The sequence below is a fragment of the Saimiri boliviensis genome, chromosome 2 (assembly GCF_048565385.1).
Source record: "Saimiri boliviensis isolate mSaiBol1 chromosome 2, mSaiBol1.pri, whole genome shotgun sequence".
NCBI classification, from domain to species: domain Eukaryota; kingdom Metazoa; phylum Chordata; class Mammalia; order Primates; family Cebidae; genus Saimiri; species Saimiri boliviensis.
The window spans coordinates 80,917,528-80,942,556 of NC_133450.1; the positions used below are offsets into that span (position 1 = coordinate 80,917,528).

At 40.7% G+C, this 25,029-nt stretch overlaps 1 long non-coding RNA gene and 1 other non-coding gene across 10 annotated transcripts in view; one reads left to right on the forward strand and one right to left on the reverse strand.

The window, feature by feature from the left end:
- LOC104651540 (uncharacterized) overlaps positions 1 to 25,029 on the reverse strand; it is a 100,474-nt gene that overhangs the window by 33,677 nt on the left and 41,768 nt on the right. For 7 of the 9 annotated variants that reach the window (XR_012516277.1, XR_012516278.1, XR_012516275.1 and 4 more), the window contains 3 exons: positions 13,331 to 13,934; positions 12,974 to 13,055; positions 12,420 to 12,546 (listed from right to left, as the gene is read on the reverse strand). This is a non-coding gene — a long non-coding RNA (uncharacterized LOC104651540). Of the gene's footprint in view, positions 1 to 12,419; positions 12,547 to 12,973; positions 13,056 to 13,330; positions 13,935 to 23,226; positions 23,357 to 25,029 lie in introns of all 9 variants that reach the window. The other 2 variants (XR_012516271.1, XR_012516273.1) reach the window with 2 other exon arrangements.
- LOC120364082 (U6 spliceosomal RNA) lies at positions 3,297 to 3,403 on the forward strand. Its single transcript, XR_005579435.1, has one exon. It is a non-coding gene; the product is annotated as a U6 spliceosomal RNA (small nuclear RNA).

Below are 25,029 nucleotides of genomic sequence, written 5' to 3' on the forward strand. Positions count from 1 at the left end.
CATCTCTACTAAAAATATAAAAAATTAGCTGGGCATGGTGGCGTGTGCCTGTAATCCCAGCTACTCAGGAGGCTGAGGCAGGAGAATTGCCTGAACCCAGGAGGCGGAGGTTTTGGTGAGCCGAGATCCCGCCATTGCACTCCAGCCTGGGTAGCAAGAGCAAAACTTCGTCTCAAAAAAAAGAAAAAAAAAAAAAGGTCAGGCATGGTGGCTCACACCTGTAATCCCAGCACTTTGGGAAGCCAAGGCTGGTGAATCATGAGGTCAGGAGTTTGAGACCAGCCTGGCCAGCATGGCGAAGCCCCATCTCTACTAAAAATACAAAAAATTAGCCGGCTGTGGCGGCATGCACGTGTAATCCCAGCTACTTGGGAGGCTGAGGCAGGAGAATCACTTGAACCCAGGAGGCGGAGGTTGCAGTGAGCCAAGATGACACCACTGCACTCCAGTGCCCGTGACAGAGTGAGACATCACTTCAAAAAAAAAAAAAAAAAAGGCCGGGCGCGGTGGCTCAAGCCTGTAATCCCAGCACTTTGGGAGGCCGAGGCGGGTGGATCACAAGGTCGAGAGATCGAGACCAACCTGGTCAACATGGTGAAACCCCGTCTCTACTAAAAATACAAAAAATTAGCTGGGCATGGTGGCATGTGCCTGTAATCCCAGCTACTCAGGAGGCTGAGGCAGGAGAATTGCCTGAACCCAGGAGGCGGAGGTTGCGGTGAGCCGCGCCATTGCACTCCAGCCTGGGTAACAAGAGTGAAACTCCGTCTCAAAAAAAAAAATCAAGAACTAATTAACAAAGCTATATGGGAACCTACTATATGCTAGTTATCATGCTGGTGCCTTTAAAATACACTTTATCTCACTTGACTTTTCTTTCTTTTTTTTTTTTTTTTTTTTTGAGACTGAGTTTCGCTCTTGTTACCCAGGCTGGAGTGCAATGGCGTGATCTCGGCTCACCGCAACCTCCGCCTCCTTGGTTCAGGCAATTCTCCTGCCTCACCCTCCTGAGTAGCTGGGATTACAGGCACGTGCCACCATGCCCAGCTAATTTTTTGTATTTTTAGTAGAGACGGGGTTTCACCATGTTGACCAGGATGGTCTTGATCTCTCGACCTCGTGATCCACCCGCCTCGGCCTCCCAAAGTGCTGGGATTACAAGCTTGAGCCACCGCGCCCGGCCTCACTTGACTTTTCTAAGAAACATCAAGATAGGTATTCTTTTCCTTATTAAAAAAGAAAGAAGAAATGGAGATTAAGTGCTCATGTTCAAGTTGCACCTATTTTAACCAAAAATCTAAGTCACATCATTTCTTTCCTTCTTTTTAGAGCCGTATTTTGAAAAAAGGTTGCTTCTACTTTCCATATTTGTTCTCTCACCTTCCATTCACTACTCAATCCACTTATATCTGCAGTTTTTCTCCCATGTCCATCTGCTTCTTCTGAGTTCAACAAAGAAATGAGAGTTGCAATGGCTGGTTTTGTTTTTTTGAGAGGGAGTCTCACTCTTGTAGCTCAGGCTAGAGTACAGTGGCGTAAATCTTGGCTCACTGCCACTTCTGTCGACCCAGGGTTCAAGCGATTCTGCTGCCTCAGCCTCCTGAGTAGCTGGGATTACAGGCACATGCCACCATACCTGGCTAATTTTTTGCATTTTTAATGGAGATGGGTTTTTACCATGTTGGTAAAGCAAACTCCTGACCTCAGGTGATGTGCCTCCCAAAGTGCTGGGATTACAGGCATGAGCCACAGTGCCCAGCCCAGTGACTGTTTTCTAGGCTTTATCTTGAAACAATCTTCCATTTACCAAATTATGGCCTGCAGGCCAAATCTGGACTGCCATCTGTTTTTAACAGGTCCTTCAAGCTAAAAAAATTTTTTTTGCTTTTTTACATATGCTAATAGTTCAAACAAATTAAAAGAAAATAACATTTCATAATGGATGAAAATGACATGAAGTTCAAATTTCAATGTCCATGAATAATGTTTGTTTGGAACACAGCCACATTTATTCATTTGCATATTGTCCATGACTGCTTTTGTGTTCCAATGGCAGATTGAGTAGCTGTGATAGAGACACTATAGGGTGCTATCACTGCTTCGCAATGTGTCTTGGCACGCCACAAATCACAGTGACACAGTTATCACTTGACAGCATTTCAAGTGTCTCATGTGTCACTGTACCTATGGTATTTTATTTTGTTATTACCAGTCTATATGCATCACGTCAAAACAGGGAAAGAAAAGTAAATGTCACTGTCATACTTCTAAGGCACAGTGGAGTTTGGATTATTCTGATTAAATTAGATGGCAAAACACTGTGTTTATTATACAATGACATTATAACTGTGCTGAAAGAATACAATTCATGTTGACATTACCAGAAGTACTCATCACAAGATTTCCAACTCGCAGGAAAGCAATAATCAGAAAAAGACGGAAAGTTGTAAATGAAGTATCTCATTACAGCAGAATGTCTTCAAAAAAATAAAAAATTGAAAAAAAAGTCTTCCATGTTTTTGTAGGTAAGTAACCTAACTGGCTCATTTGTTAGCTAATCAAGGAAAGCCATCTACTAATGGCTAGTTAATTAAATTATGTTTGGCTGCTGAAGAAATGTGTCCAACAAACTGCTTAAAATTAGTATTAGCCTTTGGCATGCAGCGTTGCTCTCTTGAACTGAGGACAATGGGAGCAACAGTAGTCAATGCAAATGATATGGAGTGGTTTTCCTTGGGTCTTGGTGAATCAACACAGGTTACTGATTCTGCTCAGTTGTGGATTGTTCGAGGAATCAGTACTGAGTCTTAAGTGGGAACTGAAGAATTGTGTGAATATCCTGACTTGCCCTCCCACTCAGCAGTCAATGGTTCAGCAATGGTAAGATTTTATTGCAATCTTTTGAGCTTGGGACTGGGATTGAAGGTTTTTCCAAATAGAAGAACCGCCCACAACCACTGTTAATTACTTTGGAATTAGCTTTTGCTACAGACTTGATAATGTTTCTTTATAAATTCAACCTAAAATTATGAGGCAAAACAGTGCTTATATTCCAAACTTACAGTAAAATCATTTAGCTGACTCATGTCTCAATTGCAAGTGATATCAAATTACTTTGTGTACTTCCCATGCTGTCAAAACTGAAAACAAAAAGCAAGATCTCCATTCTCCATTTGCAACAGATACATTTTCTGGGCTCAAATGACCATTCCAGCAGTGTTTTTCTGAAGTCAATGCAAGAACAAAGGAAATTTCAAGGTACATTTAAATGTATGGTTTAGGAAAGTGATTTATTGGTGCTTGCTTTGGCAGCACATGTACTAAAATTGGAAAAATACAGAGAAGATTAGCATGGCTCCTGTGCAAGGATGACATGCAAATTCATGAAGGCTTCCATATTTTTAACTGTAAAAATATTAAATAATTAAAAAATTGTTTTAAAATGTAAAAAAGAAAGTGTAGGCTAGGTGTGATGGCTCACACCTGTAATATCAGCACTTTGGGAGCCTGCAGCGAGCAGATCACAAGGTCAGGAGTTCAAGACCAGCCTATCCAATACGGTGAAACCTGTCCCTACTAAAAAAATACAAAAATTAGCCGAGAGTGGTGGCACGTGCCTACTTAGGAGGCTGAGGCAGGAGAATTGCTGGAACCCGGGAGGCCGAGGTTGCAGCGAGCCAAGATGACACCACTGCACTATACCCAGGGCAACAGAACGAGACTCTGTCTCAAAAAAAAAAAAGAAAGAAAGTGATTTATCAGCAACAACATGCTAAAAACCAACTATCAAAAGAAGAATCTAATAGAATTCTATAAATACCTTTCCAAGCAATGAATATGTTCAGTTTAAATTATATGTCCCTGAATTGATATCAGCATTTGGTAGTACGTGTCTGTGTGAAAAGGCATTTCAAATACAGAAAGGTGTAAAAACCTCATCACATTAATAGATGAACATTTGCAATTTATTTTGGTAATAAGGAACACTAACTATGAACACCAATCAAGCAAAAATATTATTCCCCCAAAAGAATATTTCATTTTTCTCATTGGTAGAACTATATTATTAAAAAAAAAGTTGTTCTCAATTTTAATTATATTTTGAATTTTGTCAATAAAAGCTTAATGGCTTTTTTTTTTTTCCTCTCTTAGTTGAGATGTTGCCCACCACCTACGGAAGTCTGGCCTGCAGACCCTGACTCAAAACAAGAGATGAATGAATGCACTCACACCATTACAGTGATACATGTGGTCTAGGGATGGCCGCTGGCTGCTTTCAGAGAGCAAAATGAACCAATTCACCAAGTGTGTATGAATCAATTCACACTTTTATTCTGTAGATGTTACAACAGAGGTTCTAAGTTAACATGCTTGTGGATAATTAACATAGTTAAGAGAATGGTTTTATAATTGATAAAAGCTTTAGGTTCTGGGACCCAGAGTAAATACTATTAACAGGTAAATCCCCTTTGATCTTCCCCACCCAGCACAAAATTTACATGAGTAAACAGAGTGGAGAGAAAGGGATGTGAGGTAAGCAGACTTGAAGTTGGAAGGCCTTTTCTCTTTCCCATGCTAATGTTAATGAGGCAGCTGCCTTCAGCACGCCTCAATATAACCTTTTGGTCTTCCAAAAGGTTTGAGATTGCAATCTATAACTTTTCCTAATAGTTAATATCTTGCCAGCCACCCCAGGTGAATATCTACAATTTTTTATATCAGTACCCATATAATATTTTGATTTTGATTCCTGGCTGCAAAGCCTAAAATATTTACTATCTGATCCTTAACAGGATAAGTTTACCAAGCCCTGGAGTCTAAAGGACTCTGAAGTCTTAGGCTTCCTTAGGGATCTGTACAAGGCCCCATTTCTTTCCTATTCTTTACTAGATCCTTCCCTCACTTTACCATCTATGATTTTATTATGAGCTATAGGAAATCTGCCAAATGTGTATCTTCAGCTTAGAATGAATTAATCACCAACCTACTTATTTCTTTCATCCTCACTGCCTCCATCCTAGTCCAACCTACCTTTATTTCTCACCTGAACCATTGCCACAGCTTCCTCAATCCTCAGCAGCCAGACTAAACTCTCAGTATGGAAATCTGTTCCCCTCTTCTCCCCATCTCTTCAAGTCTTTCAGTAGAATTCTCATTTTTCTCTAAAACAAAGTCCCAAATCCTTACAATGGACTACATCAGGGGTCCCCAAACTTTTTACACAGGGGGCCAGTTCACTGTCCTTCAGACCATTGGAGGGCCGGACTATGCAAGGTGTGACACCCTTCACAGCCAGCGCTGCTGCCTCCACTATCCCAGACAGCGGTATACAGTGTCACAGGCCCAGCACCGCCTCCAACGCTGTATACAGGGATGGCGGCGATCAGCCTGTGACACTGTATACAGCGTCCTGGACATCTGCAGCAGCGGTGGGCCTCTTCTGTGGGAAGCCCACTGCTGCATGTTTCCCCTATTATAAGACACCTCCTAAAAATAAGACAGCCCCCATCTTTTGGGGGTAAAATTAATATAAGACAGGGTCTTATAATAGGGGAAACACGGTGTGTAGTAATGTGGGGGGAGACTTTTGGGCAAAGGGAGGTTATAGGGGCCATTATGTTGTTGTACATTTGGGGGAGTATGGGGACCACTGTACTGTGTAGTAATGGTTATAGTGCTTTGCCTTTCTTCCTACTTCTGCTGTTATTTCACACTGCTTCCAGTGATGTGGGGCGCCGCAGCCGCAGACTGGACATGCGTCATATGACGTGCTTCCAGAGCTGTGACACGTGTGTCCCGCGTCACCGGAAGTAGTACCGTACATGAGTGAAGCCGCGCTTTGCGACGCCGCCACATACAGTACTCCAGGATGCATCCGCATCCTGTGCTCCTCTCACTGACCACCAATGAAAGAGGTGCCCCTTCCTGAAGTGTGGAGGGGGCCAGATAAATGGCCTCAGAGAGTCACATGCGGCCTGCAGGCCGTAGTTTGGGGACCCCTGGAATACATGGACCCACATGGCCATGCACCTACCCACCTCCAGCCTGTCTCATGCTACTTTCCCCAGCTTCCCTCCACTCTGGCTACCCCAGAGCAATGCACTCTTCTGCCCCAGGGATTTTGCACATGTTTTCCCCTTTGGCAAAATGCCTCTGATCTTCCCTGTCTTCATCTCTCATCTCCCACTTTTTGCTTCATTAGCTCTGATAAATGTGTTTCTCAGACAATCATGCCTCCCTAGAACTCTACTCCTCTGGTTTAAATGGACTCTCCATACAGTTGAAGAACATTTAATAACACTCTGGAATCCATTATTTGTTTTGAAAATATCCAATTGTATTAATGGTGCTTTTTATTTTCTGTATTTCATGATGTTTTGACATCTTGCTAGTCAGAGAAAGACTGCCCCTTCCAGGGCTTGCTAATTCTTAGAGATGGCAAAGGGCTTGCTAATTCTTAGAGATGGCAAAGGGCTTGCTAATTCTTAGAGATTGCAAAGGGCTTCGCTAGGAGCACGTTTTTCATATACAAACCAACCAATCCCAAGTTCATAGCCCCGCCATCTCCTTATCTATCTCTCAGACACCAAACCAACATTTCTCCTGCTCTAAACCATCCCAGGGCAACATACTAGGCAACTGCAGACCACTCCTATAGGCTAGAGCTGGTCAGAATTATTCAAATTAGTCAATCCCAAGCTGCTTACTCTGCTCTGCCCTTGCCTTTCCCAAGGAAACCCCAACAAAGACTCATGACTAAACTTTCCCCCCTCCCGTCTTCCACCACGACCAAAACTTGACAATTCCCTTGTGGATCTGTGTGGTATGTGGTGGCCCCTCTCTGGGGCCTGTGAGTATAATAAACTTTCATTCAAGCCTCGTTCTCATTTCCTCCTGTGGTCACAACCCACTTTGCCATGCCATATTCAAATTTTCATTTTTAATATATCAACCCAGAATAACCCCTGCATAATTTGGGTTCCTTTTGGTTGCATGTAATAGAAACCTTACTTAAAGTAGCTTAACCAAGAACACTTATTGCACACAAGAGAAAGTTTAGTGGTTAAGGAAATTCAACTACCTTATGACCAAGTTTTTTTCCATCTTTCCATTCTGCCTCCCTATTGTTGGCTTATCCTTAGGCTGACAGCAAGATGAAGGCACCAGTTCCTGGGATCATATCCTAGTGTTACTTTTTTCTGTGTAGCTCTTTTGTAGAAGTAGAAACTTTCCCTAGAATCTCCTTAGCAGGACTCCAAGCACGTTTTGTTGGCCACTTGGGTTACCTACCCATTCCTGAGCAGTCTTTGGCATTTAGGATGGGATTTATCAGAACTACCTTTGGAATTGGGAGGGTGGTAGTCATTTGGGGCACATTGATGCATGAAAGAGCAATGAAGAAAATTAGATTCTTTTGGAAGAGAGAAGGGCCAATGGATGCTGGGAAGGAAACTAACCTGCCCACTACAACCCTCAGCAAGAACTTACTCTCTGCCTGAACAGATAATCATTCCTGGAGAAAGTCATAAAATTGCCCTGATTTTCTTCTCTATTGCCTCTTCTGATTATTTGTTCACTGAAACTGATTTCTTTCATGTTATGTTCTTCCAGAAAATATTTAAACATGTAATGTGCACCAGAACCACCTGGAAGTCTTGCTAAAATGCAATTATTGTGCCCTACACCCAGAGGTTCTGATTTAGTAGGTGGTCTCAGACCATCTTAAAAGAAGTGCTGACAAAAAAGATACCACATTCCAACTGGTAGGAATATTCCTGAAACAGTGAGAGGGTAACCATATCAGCGACCCCATCATATGAGGTAGGTTACTTTGCTTTTAAGTAGGATGAGCCAACTATCGAAACTTTCTATTACAGGAACCTGAAAATATTACACCATAACTTTCTCTCAAGCAGTGTTCTAAGAATATTTCCTTAGTTTTACCCTTTTATAGCACATAAAGCAGTGAAAAATTGTTGCAATTTTATCAGTTTGTTTTTGTAGATCTGGGTTTTAGAGTAACTGAGTTCAAAACTTCTCCAAGACAGAGAAGAGAAATTGCCTAAATGATGAATCTGGTGTTAGCTGCCTTCAGTTCAGCCCAGTTTTCTGACATGGACAGAATCAGTGAAAAGCAGCTTCTTCATTGAACTAGTAAGACAAGTAGAATGCTTCTCCCTCCAAATAATTTAAAACATATTTTCATATGTGTCTTTTACACATTGCATTAGTATAAAATGAAAAATTCATATGAATTTTAACATTTAAAAAGGAGACTTCAAAGAAATTTTGTGATTTCCTTGGCCACTTTGGCCACACCTCATAACTCTCCAGAGTATGTATCTGCTGTCCTCTGCTATTAGGGGTAATTTGGTGGAAAATATTGAAAGTACTCGTTGAATTGGTTTTCTTTTTTTAAGGAGTGCTTAGGAAGGTATGAACCATTAAAGTTTCTCCAAACCATACCTAGGGAGAGAATTTTTTCTCATTTAAAAATCAGATTGATAGGATATTCTTACAGAAAAGGCAGTTTGTTTTCTAGTACTACAATATAATAACTCAAAATAGGCTAAGACAGCATTGCCTACTAGAGAACCTCCGTAAAATGGAGGAAAAAAATTTGCTTTGGTATCAGAAAGCACAGGATTACCACAGGTATCTCCTTAAGTTGGAATTTATTATTTGCAGTCACACTAAAGATAATGTCTGAAGCCTTTTACAAATCTAAGTAAAATTTCCCATATAATTTTGTAAACAGCCTTAATTTTCTATGGAAACAATTGTCTCTGAGGTAAAAGGGGAAACTTTGATTTTGTCTCTTCTAATAATCACAAATGATAAAATCTGTTTTAGCAAGGTCTTATTATAAGCTATATTGTACAGAAAGTTTGCTTGGGTGGGATTTATGCAAATGCCCAGAAGAATTTATCTTCGAGTCAAAGCTGAGACACTTGGGTTAGCACTTTGTCCACACATCCTGCCCTCGCACTCCAGGACACAGGGATGTGGCTTTCCAAAGGGCCTCGGGAACTCTCCACTTTTGCCCCCGCAGAAACTATTTGCAGAACCAGAATTGCTGGCATTTCATTGCGCATAGAATGAGAATAAACTTTGGCACAGGTTAGAATGTCTTCGGTTCTGTGAGACAGGCTAAGAAAAGAGTTTCTCCAGCTATTCTCCCCTTCTCTGTTGCTTCATTTTTTATCTCTATTAGACATTTCCATTAGTGTGCAAATGCGGTATTATTTCACCCACTTTAAAAAGAAAAAAAAAAAACAAAACCCTCTCTTGACCTCACTTTCACCTCTAGCTACTGCTCTATTCTTGCCCTTTCTGCAGCAAAAGCCCTCAAAATAGTCATCTATCCTCCTTGTCTGCAGTTCTCTCATCCCATTCTCTCCTGAGCCCATTCATTCAGGCTTCCACCCCCACCTTTCTAAATAAACTGCCCCTGTTACAGTTACTAATGTTCCCTACATTGCAAAATCCCAGGCAAATATCCCTCATTCTTACTTGACTTATCAGCAATGTTCAACAGTGGATTCCTTTTTTACCCTGTAAAACATTTTCTTCCTCAGGTTTTCATAAAACCCCTCTCTCCTGGCTTTCCTCTTTCTGCAACGGCTGCTATTTCCCCATCTCCTTTGCTGGTTCCTACTGACTACACATTGGCATGCTCAGTCTTTGGCTCTTTCTCTTAGACTCTATTTTCTTTCTTGGGAATCTCATTCAGTCTTGTGGCTTTCATTTCCATGTATATGGAAACCCAAACTCGTAACTCCAGTCCTGACTTGTCTACACTCGTGTATTCAACTGCCTATTCAACGTCTCTGCTAGGCACATACCAAATTGAACTTCTGCTCTTTCTCCCAACATCTGACTCTCTGTGAGTCTTCCTCTGTTTAGTTAAGGTAATTCCATCCCTCCAGTAGCTCAGGCTGACCACCCTGGACTCATCCATGACTCCTCTCTTTTTCTCACACTTCATATCTAATCCACCAGCAGATCCGTCTACCTTTGAAATATATTCAGAATCTAACCATTTCTTGCCACCTCAGTGGCTCCCATCCTGGTCCCACCCACTATCATCTCTCCCTTGGATTACTGAAAATACCTCCTCCTGATTTCCTTGCTTCTACCATTGTTCCCTTTTAGTCTGCTCTCATCAGCGGCTAGAATGATCCTGTTAAAACAAAAGTCAGGTCATGACTCCTCTCATTCCCAATTCACTCAGGGGAAGCCAATGTGCTTAAAGAAGTTCTGCACCACCTGGGCCCTGCTGCCATCCAGCTCCAGCTCCTCCACCTCCCTTCTCACTTCACGCCAGACTCACAGGCCTCCTTGCTGGCCCCAGAACACCCCAGACAGACTTTCACCATTGGACCTTCACTCTTGCTTTTCTTCTTCTGGAAGCCTTGTCCCCAGCTATCTCCAAGAGTTGTTTCCCTGCCTCCTTCAGGTCTTAGCTTAAATGTGAGTCCTTCCCTAACCATTTATTTAAAATTGTAATCTTCACCCACCACCTGACCACTGGACCTGACTAGAAGCAAATTAATTTTGAGTTTGCAGTTGTATGACTAAAACGTGCCTGGGATTTGAAAGGTGCTCTTGTAAGATAGAATACCTGCTTGTATGTATGGCCAAAGGTCAGCAAGGCTCTGAAGTTTCTCCTGTACCTGGGTGGCACTCTTTTAGCCCATACATACAATTTCCAGTTACAGGTAAACTAAATTTCCTTTCTCCTAATAAAGACTCCTAGTCTCCATTTAGTTTCTTCTTTTGTTTTGTTTGTTTTTTGAGATAGAGTTTCACTGTGTCACCCCAGGCTGGAGTGCAGTGGCATGATTCTGGCTCACTGCAGCCTCCACCTCCTGGGTTCAAGCGATTCTTGTGCCTCAGTCTCCTGAGCAGTCAGGACTACAGGCACACACCAACAGGCCTGGCTAATTTTTTGTATTTTTACTAGAGATGGGGTTTTGCCATGTTGGCCAGGCTGATCTTGAACTCCTGGCCTCAAGTGATCCACCTACTCTGGCCTCCCAAAGTGCTGGGATTACAGGCCTGAGCCACCATGCCCAGGCTCCGTGTAGTTTCTTCTATTCCCAAGATTGATTTGTCCAAACTATACCAGCAACGGTAATGTCTATCAAGGTCTTTATTTCACTTAAGGATTAATTCAGATGGGCCATCTCTCATGTTTTGGAGTCATTCCTTGCAGGGAAACCCACCTTTAATATATTTCTAAACCAAGTGATCTCTTTTCAGATGTTCATTTTTCACTTAGGAAAGGTAAATGCTCAAAGCCACGTACTTGAGGGTCAAGAGATTGTCATTCTCACAGTTTGTAGCAAAACGGTGCAGTGCAGAGAAGCTTGAGACAAGCAAAGGATGCCCAATCTATGCTTCTAAAGAAAATCTATCAATTCAGGTTTGTAGCTCAGGGACTTGACCTGCTTGTGGTGGGCAGGAACTGTGATTAAAGAGGCCACAGTATTTGGTAGGAGCTTTTGCATAGTAGTCTATGTTTTCCCAGAGACCAGAAAAGGAAAAGGGTTAGTAACGTTGAATAAAATGCTGAAAGGGAAACGTCGAAGGCTGCTTAATATAATGCTTAAAAACAAAGGGCCAAAATTCTCATGGCTGTTTAAAAGTTGCAAAAGGGCTGCTGCCACCTCTTCCTCCCTGGAAATGCCAAGCTTTCAACCACTAGGGGTAATGCTCTTTTGACAAACAAGAAAGCTTCTACTCAGATCCACAACTTCTACTAACTGGGTAACAAAGACTCAAACTGGTTCCAGTAGGAAGAAGGAAAGAAAAACACAAGGCTGAACATGACATTCCCCTTTACACATACCACTTATGTACTTCGAAATACTTTCACATATGTTTCTTTTATTCTCTACTTTCAAGTGTAGAGAATAACTTCCTCCATAAAGTGCTGAGAGGGAACTCTGTGGCCCTGGAGACATCCACCTCTGGAAAAATTCTTTGCAGCACACACAGTTGTCATAGTTGCTGCTGGACATTGTACTGAATAAAAAAACAGAGTTGACTTCAGCTCCTTTGTGGACATAGAATGATGGTAATGAGGAAAGCTGCTGCCACAGGGGGCATTTAGAGTTTAAGTCCTTCTGGGACTTCTTTAAAGTAGCATGTGTCTTTTTTCTTTTCTTTTTATTTTTTAACCACTCAAAGAAGTAACTATGTGCCACACAAACATAGAGAGACACAGCCTTAGTGAGAAAGACGCCCATGACAGTCTTGGAAAAGTCACTCTTCCGGTGGAACACATTTGAGGCTACAGGCAAGAAGAGAGATTTGGAGAAAGGAACTTAAAGTAGTCATGTGTTCTATATATTACCAGCCTGTTATGAAAAAGTTCCAAAGGATTCTTAAGTTACCACTATTAACATCTCTACCTTCTCTCCTGTAAATTGGCATTTGTTCTGTGTTGTCAGTCTTGCTATCAATCTTGCCTTTTGTGCGTTAAATATGAAAATATCCTTCTTCTCCACCCATAATCCACTAAATATAGTTAAGTATATTCTAAAAAAAAGGAAAAATGAATGTTATCCAGTAGATATAATCAAGGACTTAAAATGTTTTTAAGAGTTCCATCTGAAGGTCTTCACGTTTTTCATAACTAAATATTCTTTTTTTAAATTGTACTTTAAGTTCTAGGGTACATGTGCAGAACATGCAGGTTTGTTACATAGGTAACAAAAAAAAATACAAAAAAATACACGTGTCATGGTGGTTTGCTGCATCCATCACCCCATCATTTACATTAGGTATTTCTCCTAATGCTATCCCTCCCCTATCCCCTCATCTCCATAATCCCCCTTAGCTCCCCACCCCCCGACAGGCCCCGGTGTGTGATCATAACTAAATATTTTCACTTCTAAAATTGTCTGTATTCCTATAGAGGTTTAAAAGGAGAAAAGAGAAGTAGGGAGTTTGGTCATGTATTCACCTAGGTCTTCTAACATGATCCCAATGGCATGCAGATTGACAAATCTACCGAGAACCAAGGTTGTGATGATTTCTGTTCTTATCTGAAAAAGAGAAAATATAAATGAAAAGTTTTGTTCTTCTCACCAAAAGCCTCACCATCATCTTAATTGTATACAAAATACTTAAGAAAAACACAAATTAAGGGATGGGAAACGATCAGAGATAAGAATAGCAACTCTGTCCTTTATTGGCAGTCTAGAGAAACTGACCTTTTTTTACACTATAAATTTGAAAATTATCATGTGATGCTTTTGGAGCCAAAAGAATCCCCAATTCTCTGGGATGGAATGGATTGACTAGGAAAGGAATGTATTACCAGTTCTAAAGGGCTGGCAATCAGGGCTGTGGCAACTTCGTTTTTTCTCTCTTTACCCTCTACTTGTGAAAATTTTAGCGATCATTATCACTTTAAGCAGGGCTGAAACAAGGAAAATAATTAAAATTCAAATTAGCCTTTTTGTAGAAGCTTTGCTAAAATATGGAATAAAATTACATGCTATAATTAAAATTTAACTTTCCAGTTGCCATCAATCTCGTCTGTGAAACCGAACAGTTGGTTTGGGATTTGTGAGATTCCATCTTCTGGAATGCCATAAATTCTTTGTTACTAATAATTACTTACAGTTTAAGAAATTAGTCAGGTGCGGTGGCTCATGTCTGTAATCCCAGCACTTTGGGAGGCCAAGGTGGGCAGATCATGAGGTCAGGAGTTTGAGACCAGCCTGGCAAACATGGTGAAACCCTGTCTCTACTAAAGATACAAAAAATTAGCTGGTCTTGGTGGTGCACATCTGTTAATCCCAGCTACTCTGAAGGCTGAGGCAGGAGAATCGCTTGTCCCTGGGAGGTGGAGGTTGCAGTGAGCAGAGATCACACCATTGTACTTCAGCTCCAGGCTGGACGACAGGGTGAGACTCTGTCTGAAAAAAAAAAAAAAAAATTAGAATACACCAGCTAGTTTTCTAGATTTTACTGTAACTTCTATATTTATTTGTGCTAAAGCAGTTTTGAGACAATAACAACAATAGTGAAAAAGAGACTAAGAAAGCCAATTTTAACAACATAGGCTTCAGAAACATCAGGGCAGAAGAAAACCCTAAGATTGGTCTTCATATCTAAACAATCCTGTGTTGGTTTCTATGCCACATAGGAGGGGATTATGTAGTTCTCTTCCATACCTTACCCTTAACACAGGCTGGTACAGATGTAACTTTGTATGCTTCTGTGGGTAGACTACTTTATAGAAGAGTACCATTATTCATTTCCTGCCCATTCTGCTATTCCTGAGAGATGTTTATTCTTATAATGAAACAGATGCTGAGGGGCGACAAGCTTATTGAGAGAAATTCAGTCCCCAGCATCTCAGCTGCTGGAGGTCAGGGTTGATGTTGCGTTGGTGGCAGCTTCCAAGAGGTTCTGTGCCTTGCTGTTGATTGTGTTAGAAATTATTTTTATAGCACATTTTCTGAAAACTGTTAAGAATCAATGAGCTTACAAACAACTCACCTAGAAAACCCTGCAATACTCTATACAGGGAAATTTGGGAAAAAGTAGTAGAATTCAGGACCCCTTATCTGACAAAAATGAACATTATTCTAGGAATACTAGAAAGACAGGACTCTACCCAAAGATAAATATGGCAAAATGTCAGAGGGGATGTGTCAAAAAAGAACCATTTTATTATAACAGATGCAAATGTGAAATGTGGAAACTGCTATATTCCTTTACCAATGGCCAACTTTTTATCCTGAATTTAGACCCTTCCAGTTCTGTGTAGATCCGTTTTAATAATGTAAGGGCTCAAAGTACAGCCAGTTTAAAGGCTGGAGTCAATCTGCAAGGACAGCATGATAGGGATTGGTTTATTATGCTGGGTTCCAAGGTACAGTGGGTTTGGGAGGTGATAAATACATCCATATATATATAGAATTCCTGGTTGGTGGGAATGCTCTGGTACCCACTACTATGTCTGAGATGACTTCTGAAGATAAATTGGGATTGAGCTCAATAAATATTAGAACAGAAAAAAATTGACAAACTTTATTTTATATTATATAATTTAAAAGACATTCTTCCAATATGTTTTCTTGAAGTATCCCCTACCACCGTATCTGAGCCTTGTCATATCCCTCCTAGTGTCAGCATATCAAGCAAGAGTGAAGTTTTATTTTAGGCAATGGGAATATTTACCCCACGAATGGTGCATAGTGGGCTTGTTTATTCTCTTCAACTGGGTAGAGTAAAATTTTTTTTTATTTTTTAGAGATAGAGTTTTGCTCTTGACACCCATGCTGGAGCGTAATGGTGTAACCTCTGCCTCCCAGGTTCAAGCGATTCTCCTGCCTCAGCCTCCCGAGTAGCTGGGATTACAGGCACATGCCACCATACTGGCTAAATTTTTGTATTTTTTTTTTTTTTTGAGACGGAGTTTCACTCTTGCTACCCAGGCTGGAGTGCAATGGCGCGATCTTGGCTCACCACAACCTCCGCCTCCTGGGTTCAGGCAATTCTCCTGCCTCAGCCTCCCGAGTAGCTGGAATTACAGGCATGTGCTACCATTCCCAGCTAATTTTTTGTATTTTTAGTAGAGACGGGGTTTCACCATGTTGACCAGGATGGTCTTGATCTCTTGACCTCGTGATCCACCCGCCTTGGCCTCCCAAAGTGCTGGGATTACAGGCTTGAGCCACCATGCCCGGCAAGTTTTTGTATTTTTAATGAAGGCAGGGTTTTACAATGTTGGACAAGCTGGTCTTGAACTTCTGACATCAGGTGATCTGCCCACCTTGGCCTCCCAAAGTGCTGGGATTACAGGCGTGAGCCACTGTGAGTAAAATTTAACTAGTAGAATTAAAGATAAGCACTGCTACAGCTGGCTCTGCATCTTTCAGCATCCTTGGGAAGTACATAAGTCCTTGGGTAACCCACAACTGAATCTCAGTGAATCTTCAGGAGACTGCAGGATAACAGAGGTGGAGATAGGGTAAAACTATTCCAGCCCACAGCTACCCCAGGTATCGTCTGCTTTTGCTTCAATTAAACTCCAAATATTCTGAGCCAAACTGAATGCTCTGGAATTCTGTAAAGAAAAAAAAATGTTCAGGTAACCTAGAGTAATGCTGTCCCCCTGGAATTTTCTTTAATAGCTAACACAAAACCAAAGAGAACCTTTTAACCAAACACCAATCCTCTGGGTCTACTGTGAAGGTTAAAGAGTTCCCTAACTACCCTTGAGTTTACAGACAGACTAGCACTCCCCAGCCTCCCCCTGAAATTAGGACTGAATGGCAGGCCAAGGATACTGAAGGGGTTCTCTAACATCCTTATGATGGTGGCTCCTGGAATACACTGTATTAGAAAGTTAGGCTTCCTTAAGAATAGCTAGTGATACTCAGGCAACGTTCCCAGGGTTAAATTAGACTAGATGAAAAGAACACCATAATTAGGGTACTTATGTTCTAGAAATTCAATAGGAAATTCTCCTGGGGTTCTCATGCTTTTACCAGAGGGTCAAAGTGCTAATTAAGGCTGGGCACAACTGTTCACACCTGTAATCCCAATACTTTGGGAAGCCAAAGCTGAAGAATTGCTTGAGGCCAGGAGTTAGAGACCAGTCTAGATAACATATCAAGTCTCTATAAATAAATAAATAAATAAATAAATAAAAAGCCAGGTGCAGTAACATGTGCCTGCAGTCCTAGCTACTTGGGAGGCTAAGGTGGGAGGATCATTTAGGTCCAGGAATCTAAGGTTGCAGTGAGCCACTGCTGCACTCTAGTCTGGGTGACAAAGTAAGACCCTACCTCTAAAAAAGAAAAAAAAAAGTGCTTATTAAAACTAAAACTAGTAAGGAAATCCCTACATACATGTTCCAGATTCAATACTCTGGAAAAGGCAGGTAAATAACCATATTACATGCCTGATGGAAGTTTCAAGCTTTCTCAGTGGATTGGTGTCTGAGGCTCTGGCTTCACAAGTAGTTCTTATCACAAAATACACATAGCACCCATCATACTTCCTGCAATGATATAAAAATCACCAGACATCAAGGGTGGATTTCAGAGAGCATCAGTCTGCAATGCATGCAGAGGTCAGTAGAGGCACCTCTGTCTGCTAACAAGAAAGATTATCAGGGTCAGGATGTGGGCAGCCACCAATTGAAGACCACTCGCTGCTCTGCTTATCAAACAACCTCAGAGATAGAAGGAGCAAGTTATTTTGATGTGGAAACCTGAATTTGGAAAATCAGGTAGTAAACCACCAGCCTCAGGTGAACTGAACAGTAGGGATGAATTTCTGTCACTGTGGACATTTCTTACAAGAAAGTTATCAAAAAAACTTTCTATATCCATCCAGAACAGAGTCTGGGGGACTTTGAAAATGTTTATGAAAATATTTGAGGTTAACAATAAAAAAAATATATAAGCTATTTACCATATCTACAAGAAATTTTCCTGTTGTAATCAGTTACTGTGGCTTCTGGGCCCAAGATAATCTACATTAACCAGGTAATCTGCAAGAAAGATAGCAAAATAAACACAATAAAATGTATTGTCTCTTCTATGTAAATGAATTCCTAGAACTATACACTGGTACGATATGGGTCAGTTTACTGAGCTGGGCACTACTTTTGCTTTGGTTTCAATCAATACCATTGGAATTTACTTTATATGAGATTCTTTCCCTGGCACTTCCTAAGGTTCCCCAGTGGGGAGATGGCTCCTTGAGCTGTCTTAAACTGTTTCATTGCTATTAACATACAGAGTTAACTCAGTTTTCACTTGCAGACTATCACTGAGGTCATTTATGGACTCATTAGCTATCTCATCATGTAGACTTTTTATCCAACCACAGAAGCGAAATCAGTTTTTTTCTTTCCATTTTTTTTTTTTTTTTTGAGACAATGTCTCACTCTGTCACTCAGGCTGGAGTACAGTGGCACAATCACAGCTCACTGCAGCCTCAACCTCCAGGGCTCAAGCAATCCTCCCACGTTAGCCTCCCGAGTAGCTGGAGCTATAGGTGTTCACCACCATGCCCAGCTAATTTTTTGTATATTTTGTAAAGATGGCTTCACCATGTTGCCCAGGCTGATTGCCAACTCCTGGGTTTAAGTGATCCTTCCACTTCAGAGTCCCAAAGTACTGGAATTACACGCATGAGTCACCACGCCTGGCTAAATATGTTTCTTTCTAAACTAATATTTTTCTTCCTTTATTGTAATGAAAGCCAAGACTGTTTGCTCAATAACCATGGTAGTAAATTACCAGACTACAGCAAGCATTCCAGAGAGTGAAGGAAAGACATGGTATTAACTACTCCTCTACACTGAATTATATGAAAGGATCAGAGAAACCTATTTTGTTCTTCTATTTTTTAAATTCAGAATTGGCTTTTATTCACAAGTAGTTGCAAAGGCCTTCCCCTCAACATCACTGATGTTTCTAATGCCAGACAAAGAATTGGAAAGGAAACAATAGTCAATATATAATATACATAAGGAAATTTGTATTGACCACTTCTACCTAGGATTCTTTTTGTTTATTATTTATTTTGAGACAATCTTGCTCTGTCACCCAGGCTAGAGTGCAGTGGTGCAATCTCTGCTCACTGCAACCTCCAACTTCTGGATTTAAGTGATTCTTATGCCCCAGCCTCCCAAGTAGCCGGGACTATAGGTTTGTGCTACCATGCTTGGTTCATTTTTGTGTATTTTTAGTAGAGACAGGGTTCTGTCATGTTGGCCAGCCTGGTCTCAAACTCCTGACCTCAGGTGATCTGCCCACCTCGGCCTCCCAAAGTGCGGGGATTATAGGCATGAGCCACCATGCCCAGCCTTTCTCTGACTCTTAAGACTCCATCTTTTCATTCTTTGAACCCAAACACAGAAAGATTCTGTGTGGCTTATTCATCATCTAATTCTCAACTAATGCTCTTTCTACTGATAAAGAAAGTTGAGGGTTAAGAGCATCAAACACCAGTGTATTCTTACATGGAGGCGACAGTTAATACCATATGGTATGGACAATAATGATAATAACTTACATGTCTAAGTCACTATGTAATTTACAAAGCACTTTCACAGCTATCTAATTTGCTCTTCTTAATACCCTGTATGGTAGACTGGGTTTATTAGCCTAGCTTTTAAAGACAAGATTGAGACTCAATGAGATTAAGTGACCCATCCAAGGTCACACAATCAAAAAGTGATAAAGACAAGAACTCAGGTCTTCTAACATGTAGTTCAGTGCATTTTCCCACTATACGATACTAATAGAATGTGTCTCTAATGAAATGAGCTCTCAGCTGCTAAATCTACCTTTCGAATTATGCAGTGCATGAGGCCTGTACTATAGACAATATGTGTCACACAGCCAAAGAAAATAATTGATGAAACCTGTAGAAAGAACCAGTGACAAAGTTCTATACTTTTCTCAATGGGTTAATTCTTTTAAAAAAATAAAAAAGAAGTGCCATTATGTAAAGCATAAACATTTTTAATGACTGTAGCACCCCTTCTTTTTCCTATGACTGTATTCTTTTCCTCAATTAGTACTGAGGCTAACTTGCAGTTCTGAGTTAAATCATTCTGGATGGATATGCTCATGCTTTGCTACTCAAGCTGTAGTACATGGATGGTAGACAGATAGTATAAACATAATTTAGGAGCGTGTTAGAAATGCAGATCCTTTGTAGGTAATGATAAGGGAGAAAAAAGAATGCAGATTCTTAGGCCACATTCTCACCCCATACCTATTGAATAAGAATTTTAATTTTAACAAGATTCCCCAAGTGACCTATGGGTACACTTGTTGGAGAAACACAATGTTAATACATATTTACAGACATCTGCCAACGTTATACTGAAAAGGATGTCATACTAGCATGCTCTTAACAAACAAACAAACAAACAAAATACAAGATCTACTTCAGAGTAAATGCATAGTGTAGAATGACAGAAATAATTAGTAGGTCAAAGGCTAAGTGAAAATAGAAACATTTAACTTAGCTTCTGGCTAACTCAGGTAGTTCAAATGACCATGAGATGTTGAAGTCATGCTGGTTACCATATTAAAACATACAAACAGTCATTCCAAATAATTTTTTTAGTAGTATAAGCAGCAAATACAGGAAAACTTCCCATTTTACATCCCCCTTACAATCACAGAATTTTACCATCTAAAAAGAGCTTACAGTCACCCAGCCACATATTTCTCGGCCCTCATCCTTTGAGGAGGTTTTAAAAAATTTGGTGGCCCCATCTCCAGAGGTCCTATTTGATTATCTAGGATAAGGGTCTTCGCTCCCATGATTTAAATTTGTAGCCAGGGTTAAAAACCAGTGCCTACTCAATTCCTTCACTGTATAGATGAAGAAATTAGGGGGTTAATTAAAATAGTACCAATGTAGCATGTTTAAATAAAAATATTCATCAATAAGGAATGATTTATATAACCTGAAACTTGTTGACCAAGTGAGAGGCTTAACTGTTTCAACAAATGCTTATTACCATTTACCCTTTTTTTTTTTAAGACGGAATCTCGCTCTGCTGCCGAGGCTGGAGGGCAGTGGCACGATCTCAGCTCACTGCAACCTCTGCCTCCCAGGTTCAAGTGATTCTCCTGCCTCAACCTCTTGAGTAGCTGGGGTTTCAGGTGCGCACCACTACACTTGTCTAATTTTTGGTATTTTTAGTAGAGACAGGGTTTCACCATGTTGGTCAGGCTGGTCTCAAACTCCTGACCTCATGATCTGCCTGCCTCAGCCTCCTAAAGTGCTGAGATTACAGGTGTGAGCTATTGCTTTTTTTTTTTTTTAAGGAACTGCTTTTTTTTTTTTTTTTTTTTTTTGAGACAGAGTGTCGCTCTTGTTACCCAGGCTGGAGTGCAATGGCGCGATCTTGGCTCACCGCAACCTCCGCCTCCTGGGTTCAGGCAATTCTCCTGCCTCAGCCTCCTGAGTAGCTGGGATTACAGGCACGCGCCACCATGCCCAGCTAATTTTTTTGTATTTTTAGTAGAGACAGGGTTTCACCATGTTGACCAGGATGGTCTCGATCTCTCGACCTCGTGATCCACCCGCCTCGGCCTCCCAGAGTGCTGGGATTACAGGCTTGAGCCACCGCGCCCAGCCTTTTTGTTTGTTTTTTAACTCTGAACACGAGTTAACCTTCCTAACCTTTCTTTGGAAGAATTATTTCCCAAATATTTACCCAAAGGAGCTGACATCGGCAAGTTTCAAAAGACTATAACTTGAAATAACATTGTTGACTTCCATTTTTTAACTTTTTCTTAACAGAAATTACTTTAGGATACATTCAAATAGAAGAGCTATTTTAAGTAGCTTACAAAATTAAAAACCAAACAAGGATCAAAATCTGAGGCAAATAGGAAGTGTGGTATTTTTTTTTTCATGACTGCACCTTTTTTGACACACCTCAAGGGGGGTGGTCTATTTCTTCCCCTTAGCACTGAGGAGGCTTGAGATTGTTTTAACCAATAGAGCAGGGCTCTGCAAACCATTTCTGTAAAGAGCCAGACAGCAAACATTTTACACTGCAAACCATACGATCTCTATTGCAACCAACTCACTCTGCCACTCTAGTGTGAATTGTAGTATGACAGTACATACATGTTCGGACATGACTATGTTCCCATAAAACTTTATTTTCAAAAAAGACATAGCAGATGGATTTGGCATTGGGCCATAGTTTGCTGATCCCTGCAACAGAATGTGGAAGAAGAGATGCTTTGCGACTTCTGAGACTCAGATATAAAAGGCCATGCAGCTCTGGGAACCTTCACTCTTAGGAAGCTCCCTCTTGGAGCTTGGCCACCGTTCTGTAGAAAGTTCAAACCATAGAGAGAGGCCGTACGTAAGTTCTGTGGTCAACAGCCATGGCTAGCCTAGTCTTTGTGTCATCCCAGCCCAGACACTGGATCTGTGAGTGAAGAAGCCTCCAGATGGTTCCATTTCCAGCCTTTCAAGTCACTCCTCAGCATTTGAGTCATCCCAGCTGAGGCCTGGACAAAAAGATCCATACCATGGAGCAGAGACAAAACATCCATACCATGCCCTATCTGAATTCCATAAAGATAATAAAATTGTTGTTATTTTCTGTTGCTAGGTATAGAGCTATGGTTTCTTTTGTAGAAATAGATAACTAGAACAGGGACTGACTAAAAATCTAAGAGCACACATTGAAGGCTAAAAATCTCACAAAAGGAAGTTGGAGTCAAATAATTCAATTGAAAATATTTATGCCTTTTTCAAAAACAAGTTGTGCTTTTTTATTTTTATTTTTTGGTAGTCTTTATAAACTAATTAAATGGTTTACAGAAATCTTGTCTCTGAAACTGAAAAACAGTAGTTTGTTCCTTTTTTTTCTGTTTGTCTATTTTGTATTTTTTCAATCAAATCTATTAAGAATTTGTACTCAAATTTGGGCAAGAACTGCTTCAGTGTTTTTTGTATTTCTGCTTGGATAAAATACAACATTGGCTAACATTTTTAAGTTAAAACTATAAGCTATCTGGGTCTGGATATACTCTATCTGTGTCTGTGAATGTGTAATATTTTCTTACCTCTACATGATATTGACACAATATTTTGCCAGCCAGTACCTTCAGCCAGCAACGCACCGCTCCCCAGCCTGAACCTTGCTTGGCCATGCTACCTGCCGCTGGAGGCGTCCCACTCGCTTGGCTCACCCCAGCTGAGTCTGGCTTGCATACCAGCTCAGCCCGAGGCTCTGCCAAGCACACCCCAGCAGACAGCCCCCTGTACTATACTCATACCAGTGTTCGGTGGTTCCTTAGCTCTTGTCCTGGATCCAAGAAGAATGAGGATATGCTGACAGTTGAAGGGTAAGGGTGGGCAGAGAAGCCAATTTATGCTTTTTAAATGTCATCTATTTAAAGAAACTTGTAACATCTTGCTCAGATGAACAAACGAATACTCCAGTGTAGTAGCCAATCAAAAAGAATTAAGTGAAGATGAAATCAGGACACTGAAACAAAATTAAAACAAAAAATTCTGAACAGGAACAAAAACATAAAGAAACACAATGGCAAGACTCAGAAGCTCAATGTAGAAAAAGAGCATGAGGAACAAGGTGAAAACATTTGACTTTTAACCCTTGAAAAGAAGAAAAACAAATAATACCAAAAAACTTTATTTAAATGTTTATTCTTTTGAGAAAATAAAACCTACCTCTAGATGGACATAGGCTGATTAAATCTGGGAGGGTTTCTTTACTCTTAATGTCTTTCAAACGCCAGATAAATTCTGGTGATGAGGTCCTGAGAAAGCCCTTAGAGACAACAGCATCTTTCCAATTGTTCTGTTGGAAAACAGCAGAATAGCTGCTAGAGATCTGTGAGAACTGCCTTCAGGAAGAATGCCCCAGGAAGTGAGGGATTCATACTTCTTTTCTGTGATCACCAATGCTACAGTGGACATAGCAGAGGAAGAACACCAGCCCAGGGTGGTGAGGTTTATTGATGAGTCTCTTAACTGACAGAGAACGTGTAAGCTTCCTGCCTCATGAAGCTGATGCAGACAGTTTGGTTGTGTGATCTCACACCACAAAAATTGAGAAATGGGGACTAACAGTAGAGTGCTGTTGTGGCCAGGTAAACATTAAGGCCAATAGATTTTCTTCAAAAATGGAGGTTGCTGCTTTAACAGAAATATTCCCGAAGTATCTACACATTCTGCTCTTCCTGTGTCTTAAATATGTGGTTGGCAGGCCAGGCATGGTTGCTCACACCTGTAATCCCAGCACTTTGGGAGGCTGAGGCAGGAGGATCACCTGCAGTCAGAAGTTTGAGACAAGCCTGGTGAACATGGTGAAACTTTTTTCTACTGAAAATACAAAAATAAGCTGGGCATGGTGGTGACCACCTGCAATTCCAGATACTGAGGAGGCTGCAGGAGAATCTCTTGAACTCAGGAGGTGGAACTTGCAGTGAGTCAAGATCGTGGCACTGCACTCTAGCCTGGGTGACATATTGAGACTCTGCCTCAAAAATTTAAAAATTAAAATTAAAAAATTAAAAACTAAATATGTGGCTGGCAAAATCAGTGCCTATTATGGGAATATTTGTTGTATTATAAAGGATTGAGGAAGCTTGTTCTTCTATTCATCCATCACCACAACTGCTTCTAGAACTTGACTATGTGATTTCTGTCCTTTCTCAGAACAGCAAAGAAAGGAATAATGAACTGAAGGCAATTCGTCATTCTCAATGGACAGACAGGCATGATGCTTTTGAAATTTTACTGGATCTCCTGCCAGCATTTGTTTTATGTTTAGAGGTATAAATGGTGACACAAGTCTCAGATGACATAACTGTATAGCTGGCTGAGTGTTTTTATTGCACAGTGCATTAATGTATTTTAATTTCTTTTTTTATTATTGTTAATAGAGACAGGATCTCACTATGATTGCCCAAGCTTCTCTCAAACTCCTGGGCTCAAGTGATCCTCCCATGTTGGCCTCCCAAAGTGCTGGGATTACAGGTGAGAGCTATCACTTCCGGCCTTGATTTCATTTTTATAATTGCTCTTAAAAATGTCCTATCTTACGAGAGGCTTTGGGGAAAAAAATCTCTATGGGGAAAATCTCTGATCTTTTCTTTGCAGCCAGCAGCTTCATGGTGGTATCATTAACACTAATGAAGTATTAGAAAATATTAAAACTTATCATGAATTTGAGGAAGGCATAAATCTGATAACCAAATTTGATATTCAAATAAAAGTCTCTGGGAAATTCTGCAGAGCTCAGCAAGGTAACTTAGAATCTCAACTAACCTCTGAGAGTTTCTATAAGGAATCTGTGTGTTCCAACAGTGCAGCACGTTACTCTGGAACTCAAAGATTTATTCTCAGAACAGTGCCTCATACCTCGCAAATGCTGATCTCTGGCACCTCTGTCATGGGACAGCTCAAATTTAACACATCGGAAAAACACCAAGCTGACTTTAACTGAAGTGACTGGGCCAATCTTAACAT